Source organism: Cupressus sempervirens, chromosome 5 (genome assembly GCF_028749045.1).
Source record: "Cupressus sempervirens isolate cs-2001-9-10 chromosome 5, ASM2874904v1, whole genome shotgun sequence".
In the NCBI taxonomy this organism is placed as follows: domain Eukaryota; kingdom Viridiplantae; phylum Streptophyta; class Pinopsida; order Cupressales; family Cupressaceae; genus Cupressus; species Cupressus sempervirens.
The window spans coordinates 599,384,316-599,393,258 of record NC_143122.1 but is presented as its reverse complement, the minus strand read 5'-3'; the positions used below and the strand labels follow the sequence as shown (position 1 = coordinate 599,393,258).

Here is an 8,943-nt window from a genome sequence, read left to right as displayed (position 1 = left end):
ACAATTTTGTATTCTTTGCTCTACCTTGAGAGCTTCTTCTTCACCACCTGCGGATAAACTATGTATGGCCAGGTATAGGGGTCCTGCATATTGCCTTTCCTGTATAAACTAGGATAGTTGGTTTCTCTCGCTACAAGAAAGTATACCATGTAAGAAGTCAAATAAAAAAATTTCTTGTCCTTCACTATCCTTAGTTGCTCACACAAGTTTTCACTTAGTGCGGTGGCCTAATCCAGTGGTATCTTTGCCTGTCTGATGGTCTTAATAAAGTTGACCATGAAGATACTAAGGTGACCCACTATAGGTAAGCCCATAACCCTACTCAAGAGAATGATATAATAGCCAATGTCTTCCTACACATATTCTTGAGTCATATCCATCTTGCTAGTTATCCTTCCTTGAGGAGGCTTCTCAATGAGGTATGATCATTATATGATGTCAATGGCCTCTTGCTGATTTTCCCTATACCACCTCTCCATTATTTCATATGAGAGTTGGATGAACCAGTCTACTCTAGGAAGATGGAAGACCCTCTCCATGTTATCAAGTTGCAAATCCAACACCACTTCTCTGGTGACACTCTGTTGGTAAATAGATTTTTCTTCTTCTGATTCTCTTTTTGATTTGCCCAATTTGTAATGAAGAACAACTTTACACAATAGTTGGGAAACTATTCTTGAGAATAACTAGTTTCCCTCTGAATTAAGGTACAACTCCCTATGTGAATAATGTTCAAGGAATTATGTTTCTCTCCTAAACTAACATGGGGTATGCTCTTAACCCAAGAGCAGAAGAGGCAAATCAAATTAAGCCTAAATAGGACTTAATGTAGGAAAAAAAAGTTTCTAATCTATAAACCAAGCAATAGAACTCACAATTCTTATGAATCCATATACTCAACATCAACTAAACTATAGAAACTATCAACAAAAATATAAATGAAATGATCAAGAACTTCCAATGAATCCTTCTCTGAATATCCCAAAGATCATCTTACCTTAGTTAATTCATATCTTCATAATGAAAGAATGAAACATCTTTTCTTTGTTTCTATGATTTGGATTTTAAAGAAAGAAACATAGAAGCAACCATTAACTAACTAAACGGGACACAAACTTATAGATATAAAACACCCTTCCATTGACTCTACAATATTAATTCTATTACATCAACAATTTACCCCCTCTCTACTCTAGCTCTCTAACTGTATGCAAGAAAGGATAAACCCCCCTTTTGTTTCTTTTACAACAGCTTCTATAAAAATCCCAAGCATACGCCCCTTATGGGAATGTGAAATGTTATGAATTCTAGAATCTGAAAGGACTGGAGACCACTTTTGAAACCAAAAGAAAAAGGACTATGCCTCTTCATCTATCTCTCAATATGTTTCACCTTCGAGAAAGTGAAATGAATAGACTTTCACCAATACACAGGAACTTGGAGATAGCATGCCACATCTTCCCTAGTTACTGCTTCTTCATGCAATAGCTGAAAAATGTTCAAACAAATTATCATCATGCCTATCTTACATCAAATGGGCCAACATAGAAATCTTCTTTTGTATCATGTCTTCAAAAGCTATGACTGTACCGTCAAGATCAATCCCAAACAACTTTTCAACTATTTTAGTATATGTAGTCTTGTGGTGCTTCTCATCTGCAGCAATACTTCCACATATTTGAGCTAGTTCGAGATCACCATGATCTTTGGTAGATCTTGCAATATTGCCATGTGATATGAATGTTGCCCTCTCCTAGAAAGATGTGTGCAAAAGCTAAGAAAAGGACTATTTTCTGTTCGAGGATCCATTCCTGATCCAATGAGATATTGCATGGTCTTTTCAATCTATCTCATGTCCACATGGCCACACAAGTAAAGATACTTATTGAGAAGATCACAGTGTCTGTTCTCTTCAGCTATCCACATACGAGTCCACATAACCCAAGATGTGGGACTGGCACTGCTCTCATCTCCCACCCCATCTAAAGTGTTAAGCATAGTCTAATAAGTCAGTGATGCTTCCTCGATAATAATATCTCTTATTAGACAAACTAAGTAATCACCCAGTAATTCATGAGACTACTCTTGTAACTCTTTCATGTCATCAACAAAGGCCTCAAAAGTAGGATCGAGCGAAGAGTCTTGTGTTTGCCAAGAATTCTCAATGTGTTTATCATGATCTTTGGGATTCACAAACTCTATGACTCCAAAATCTTTAGCAATCGCAAACTTCTTGGGATCAATGTCAATGCCAATAACACGTGAAGCACTTTTTTTTTGGCACCCTCTGCCACTGCAAGATCAACTGTACCAAGACCAAATATTACAACAATTGATCTAGCTTCCACTTTTGCTGTATTCCAAACTACTCCAAGACTTGCATTCTGAGATCTTAGAATCATTTCTTAGGATTTCTACAAGTTGTCTCCATTCAAGATCTTCGCTAGCCTTACGACTTTTTCCATCTCAGGGATCAAGTCTAGACATATTCTTCAACTATTTTCCTATTCATTCAAAAGATTTAAGACCCTAATTCCCATCCCCAACATCAGTTTGAGTTCCTCCATTGTATGCTTTGTATGGTTGGGGAGTGATGACAATGATAATACTGGAAGTAAAATCATTTTGAAACTTCTTTGTCCCATCGAATTAATGCTTCAATGATGGAAGACCATGCTTAGACTAATAACCAATGCTATTCAACAAATCCTGCACCATATGATCACACTGCCACATTATAATTCATGATTTTATATACCTTGAATATCATCAGTTGTGATGAATGACTGGTAGTAGATCTTATATTCTATGGTAGAAACATTCTTTAGTTCTCAATGCAACAACCAATTTTGCCATCTTCTTTAGATCTATTTTCCATAAAAGCAGCTGTGGTAGTGTTTCTTATATGTTTATAACTTCAAGAGCTACAACTACATAGTACAATTCTTCCTATTCATCATTTCATAGTTTGCATATGAAATGTTGATTCTGTGTGCATAATACATCTTCTCGGGGCATCATTGCTACATCAATCAATAGTATCAAGAGTGGACCAACCTAAATAAATTCAACTCTCATGATAGATTCTCAAATTAGTTTCAAGGCTCAAAGATTATCCTTCCCATATCATCATCTTTAATTGATCAAGAGGCAAATAATTCTCTCCATTTCAATTTACACCCTCTGAGCATTTGAGTTAAATGGCTTGCTGCGGGTTGCTTCTTTGAACCTACAAAAATAGGCTTATGTGATGGTTCTTGGTAATATTGTGAAGTGATAGAAGGTTAAGCCTTGTTCTTTTCCTTTGATGCCTAAAGAATGGAGGCATAAGTATGCTTCATGACTTCAACTATAGTTTCTTTAGTAGATGCAGAAGCTGAAGCAATAATAGAAACACTGTCCATAGACAAAAAAGTAGTAGATGTGGCCCAAGTCAACAAAAACTAGAGTGAAAACAAGGATATTCACTCCCTCCTCCTATCTTCATGATCATGTTTAGTTGATCAATCTATTATTCATCTTGAACCTCTAGAATAACACTCCCTTTGTTGCATGCAAATTTCATTATTAGTTCCTTAATTCTTGATTGAATAGGCTACACTCTTTTAGCATTGTAAAGAAAATTGTCAGTGAAAGCCTGCATGTGAGATGACAATTAAAGTTTTTGACCATTTTAAAAGATATATTTCTAGCCATAAAACTACATGTAGATCAAGGTGATTAGTGGGTTCATCAAGTAAAAGTAGATTGAGTTCTATGAAAAAGAGCTTGCGTATTAACCACCATCCCCACTATCACAGTAATATCATCCAGCTTTCCTCCTGCAACACAAGAAGACTATAAATTTCATTTGGAGTAGCTTTTTCCACACTAGAATACCATGTCATTAGATCTCTCAATGCAACTAGCCTCTTGCAATCTTGAAGATTTTCCACTAAAGCTCTCCATTGCATTACTCAAATAAAGAAACTTTTTCTGATTCCTTATGAGTGTCCAAGAATCATGACTTCAATCACCATTCCATCTAAAAGAGATTATCAATTGGACCATAATATCCTTGTTGGGTTGGGATCTATCACCTACCCATCATGACAGGGCTTCCAAATAACCCACCTAGCTTGAAAAGAAGTAGGCAATTTGAAGGGAAACCTGACAAAGATTGCCTACCTATAATGACTTAGACCTAGACTCAAGACTAACTAGATTGACTTGATATGACCAATATTGCCAAAAAAAAATGGGTGACTTAAAGTCAGGCAACAGCTAGCTCCAATTGGGGAATATGTACTGTAAGGTGCATAAAGAATCCAACATCTCTGGTTAAGCAAGTACCTTAAGCATTGGGTTATGGAGTCTAGACCAAAGATCAATGAGAAAGTGCATATAGGGAGGGTGGAGGGGAGCAGGTTAGACTGAAACAAAGTGAGAGAAAAAAACCATAAAAGACTAAGCAAGAAGAAGCTACACTAGGCACACCAAAATTGGAAAGAAACCTTATTTACAAAATGTGAGGAGACCTCACCAACAGGACCAAAAGCAAAGAAATATTCAAATGTGGCCATTCACGGGAAGAGAAAAATATGAACCTCTTCTAAATAGAGGAAGATACTACATCAGTCTAAAATAACATTGGTAACCTTTAGCCACTCCTTCACTATTGAACTTAAGCCCCAAAGCTATCTGCAACATGATGACCCACAAGACCTTTCCAAACAGCCTTGCTTCATTATAGATCTATGATTCATTTATGTTTTCATGTACATCCTTTCTTGCATACTCAAAATTATGTGATGGAAAGGAATATTCAACATATTCTAGATGCATTACTGGAGTAGAATTTGTTTCATCTTTTTCAGCATTATCATTTCTATTTGTTCCATCATCCTCCTTAGTAGAGATATCATCTTTCAAATCATGATTAGCAAAACTAGAATATTGAAAATCTTTGAGGAAATAAATATCATCATACCTTTTGAAAGTACTATCAAGAACAACTTTTGATTTCAAATCAGAGGTAAAAAATGTATCCACATTTTCCACATGCTCTGACTTCTTTCTTGAAGGATAAAGACAATCATCAGATTTAGTAAATGTTGCTGGAAAATAGTTACATATATTTACTTTATTGGCAACAAAATGATCAAGAATACTAGCATCAAAATAATTGCAAGCATCATTAACTTTAGATTTCAAGCCTAGGCTAAAATTGAATGGTTCTTTATTACCCGTAGACTCTATCAGAACTAAAACACCCTCTTCATATCTAACATTTTTTAAATCTGAAAAATGTTCCTCTGAATTCATAACTTTAATATTTGAATTAACTGTAGAAGATTCATATGTGTCTGATACCATGAATTGATCATTCTTTATTTCAAGATTATGAATATCTTCATCTAATTCTTTATCTACTACATGACATTCTAAAAATTCACTTGTCATTCAAATATTTCCCTCTTCAACATCTACATTCTCAGATTTAATAGGATGACCACTAAAAGATAATGCAACCAGTTCATTAGTTTGAGGAAGATAACAATTGGAAGCATAATCCTTATCTTTTTTTTTTTCAATTTTGCTTGTAATCTCTTTATACCATATTTTTAGAGTTGGCAAAACATTCATCAAGAGGGTTAATCATTGCATTTTCTTCAAGACAAATGGATTCCAAAATAGGCTCATCATCAACTTTTGCAATTTGAAAATCAGTTTTGCCAAAGTCTTCCATGAAATTCAACTTTTCATGATCTAGAGATACATTAACTATCTGATCATCTTCATGTAATAGTTTATTTTTGTCTTCTTCAAATTTGAAATTTTTTAAATCAGAAGTAAATGAAGGTATGAAATAACAATCTTTATCTATTGTCCTTACCAATTCTTTATCACTATAAGAGATGCTTTCGTCTACTGAAAGTTGTACTTCCAGATCCTTTGCATCCAAGTCTAATTCATATTCTAAAACTAAATTTCCAAAGTGCATAGGTTTATTACTACATTCACTAGCTTGTTCTGAAAAACTTCTTTGATATGAATTGTTGGAGCTTGGGAGCTATCTTTTCAAGGCAACCAATTCATTAGACAGTTTCTAAATCAAGTTTTCCTATGAGGTTGATTCACTGATGCTGGCTTCATTATGAATTTCATGATTCCATATACCTGCAGTGATCATGTCATCTTCCAATTCTACAACAATTCTTTGAGTTACCTCCAAATCTGCAAGTCTGGATCTTCTCAATTTGAAGCCTATGTCAGGAGGCATAACACTGATAAAGAAAGCTTTCAAATTGTGTGTGGTAGGTCTATTTTCTACTAGAATTCTATGAATGATCTTATTGAAGTCAGCAACAAAATCTCTCATACTTGTAGAAGATAACTTCTTTGTTAATGCTAGTTGAGTCATCAAATCATATTCATCTTCAACAATCTTGAAACGATCTTCAAATGCTTCTCTCATGGTATCCCAATTTGTGATGGATCAATCAACCAAATGATAAAACCAGTCTACAGCTACCTCAATAAGAGTCTCAACAAATAATCGGATTGCAACATCTTCATGATTAATTCCCAAAATATTCATAGCTATGAAGAATTTTCTTATATGTTCATCGGTAGTAATCCTTCCATCTCCTAAGAACATGGGTATATGCTTTCTAGAACTAGAAGGAAGAGGATGATAGACTACAAAATTAGGTGGACTAGTAGCAACTACCCAAAGTGCAACCATGTCTTATTGCAATAAAGTGACAAAAATCTAAATCAAATTTATGGAAAGATAATGATGTTACCTTGATCATGAGCAACCAACTTTCCAGCAAGTCCTCCAAAAATATTCTCTAATAGGCATGATCTTTTTTACAATGGAGTCGCCAATCTTTGAGTAGAAGAGAAAATGAATATTGTAGCTTGAAAAATGAAAGTACTCTTCCTCTTAGTCACCAAAAACATGAGCTGGGAAACAGAATGATAAGAACTTTCAAATCTTTCAAACTCTGATATAAAATAGGTTCTTTTAAAGACATAGAGTCACCAATCTCAAGTAGAGATAACAATAATAAACTAAAAAAAAAAATCTAGCACTGATCAATCTTCTTGTCCAACTCCCTAGCAGAGTTGCCAAAAATCTATTGGTAAATAGATTGTTCTTCTTTTGATTCTCCTTTTAATTTTCCCAATTTGTAATGAAGAACAACTTTACACAATAGTTGGGAAACTATTTCTTGGAATAACTAGTTTCCCTCTGAATTAAGCTATAGCTCCCTATGTGAATAATGTTCAAGGAATTATGTTTCTCTCCTAAGCTAACATGGGGTATGCTCTTAACCAGCGAGTAGAAGACACAAACTAAATTAAGCGTAAATAGGACTTAATCTAGACAAGAAAAACTTTCTAATCTATAAACCAACCAATAGAACTCACAATTCTTATGAATCCATATACTTAGCATCAACTAAACTACAAAAACTATCAACAAAAATATAAATGAAATGATCAAGAACTTCCAATGAATCCTTCTCTGAATCTCCCAAAGTACATCTTACCTTAGTTAATTCATGTCTTCATAACGAAAGAATGAAACATCTTTTCTTTCTTTCTGTAATTCATATTTTAAAGAAAGAAACATAGAAGCAACCATTAACTAACTAAATGGGACAAGAAATTATTGATATAAAACACCCTCCATTGACTTTGCAATATTAAGTCTATTACATCAACAATTTACCCCCTCTCTACTCTAGCTCTCTGACTGTATGCAGAAAAGGCTGAACCCCCTTTTGTTTCTTTTACAATAACTTCTATAAAAAACCCAAGCATACACCCCTTATGGGAATGTGAAATGTTACAAATTCCATAATCTGAAAGGACTGGAGACCACTTTTGAAACCAAAAGAAAAAGGACTATGCCTCTTCATCTATCTCTCCATATGTTTCACCTTCGAGAAAGTGAAATGAACAAACTTTACCAATAGATAGGAACTTGGAGATAGCATGCCACATCTTCCCCAGTTACTTCTTCTTCATGCAACAGCTAAAAATTTTTCAAACAAATTATCATCATGCCTATCTTACATCAAATGGGCCAGCATAGAAATCTTCTTTTGTATCATGTCTTCAAAAGCTATGACTGTACCATCAAGATCAATCTCAAACAACCTTTCAACTATTTTCGTATATGCAGTCTCATAGCATTTGTCATTTGTAGCAATACTTCTACATATTTGAGCTAGTTCAAGATCATCATGATCTTTGGCAGATCTTGCAGTATTACCATGCGATATGAACATTGCCCTCTCCTAGAAAGATGTGTGCAAAAGCTAAGAAAAGAACAATTTTCTATTTGAGGATCCATTCTTGATCCAATGAGATACTGTATGGTCTTTTCGATCTGTCTCATGTCCACAAAGCCACACAAGTAAAGATACTTATTGAGAAGATCACCATGTCTATTCTCTTCAGCTCTCCACATATGAGTCCACATAGCCTAGGATGTGGGACTGGCACTGCTCTCATCTTGCACCCCATCTAAAGTGTTAAGCATAGTATGATAAGTCGGTGATGCTTCAACGGTAATCATATCTCTTACTAGAAAAACTAAGTAATCATATAGTAATTCATGAGACTGCTCTTGTAACTCTTTCATGTCATCAACAAAGGCCTCAGAAGTAGGATCGGGTGAAGAGTCTTGTGTCTGGTGAGAATTCTTGATGGGTTTATCATGATCTTTGGGATTCACAAACTCTATGACTCCAAAATCTTTAGCAATTGCAAACTTCTTGGGATCAATGCCAATGCCAATAACACTTGAAGCACTTGTTGTTTTGGCACCCTCTGCCACTGCAAGACCAACTGTACCAAGACCAAATATTGCAACAATTGATCTAGCTTCCACTTTTTCTGTATTCTAAACCGCTCCAAGACTTGCATTCTGAGATCTTAGAATCA

General features: G+C 34.9%; 2 pseudogenes; both read right to left on the bottom strand.

The window, feature by feature from the left end:
• Window positions 1–1,477: 1,477 nt before the first annotated feature.
• LOC149557343 (stearoyl-[acyl-carrier-protein] 9-desaturase, chloroplastic pseudogene) lies at window positions 1,478–2,100 on the bottom strand (annotated as a pseudogene).
• A 5,918-nt stretch (window positions 2,101–8,018) lies between these two features.
• Window positions 8,019–8,707, bottom strand: LOC149557342 (stearoyl-[acyl-carrier-protein] 9-desaturase, chloroplastic pseudogene; annotated as a pseudogene).
• Between the last annotated feature and the right edge of the window lie 236 nt (window positions 8,708–8,943).